Here is a 332-nt window from a genome sequence, read left to right on the forward strand (position 1 = left end):
TCACACCACTATGCCAGCTAAATAACTTGAAAAGGAAAAAATAAAAATTAAGTTCCAGGCAATACTATCACAGTTCTGCTTCATAATCAACTTGGACAGCACAACAGATCATCTAAACTATGAAAGAATTTATTACTTTTCACCTCCTTGTGAGGAGATCTTTGACAAATTAAAGAAAATAAAAATTAAAATGCCTGCTTTACTTTTTTTCCCCCATCCTCACATGCATAAACCCTTCTCCAGATGTGAAACTAAGTGTTCTGTCAGGTTTTAAATATACGTATTTGCCATAGAGAAGAAAACACTAGGTCTATTTCCAAAATACTCTTACA

This window comes from Acanthisitta chloris, unplaced genomic scaffold, assembly GCF_000695815.1.
Source record: "Acanthisitta chloris isolate BGI_N310 unplaced genomic scaffold, ASM69581v1 scaffold7289, whole genome shotgun sequence".
In the NCBI taxonomy this organism is placed as follows: Eukaryota; Metazoa; Chordata; class Aves; order Passeriformes; family Acanthisittidae; genus Acanthisitta; species Acanthisitta chloris.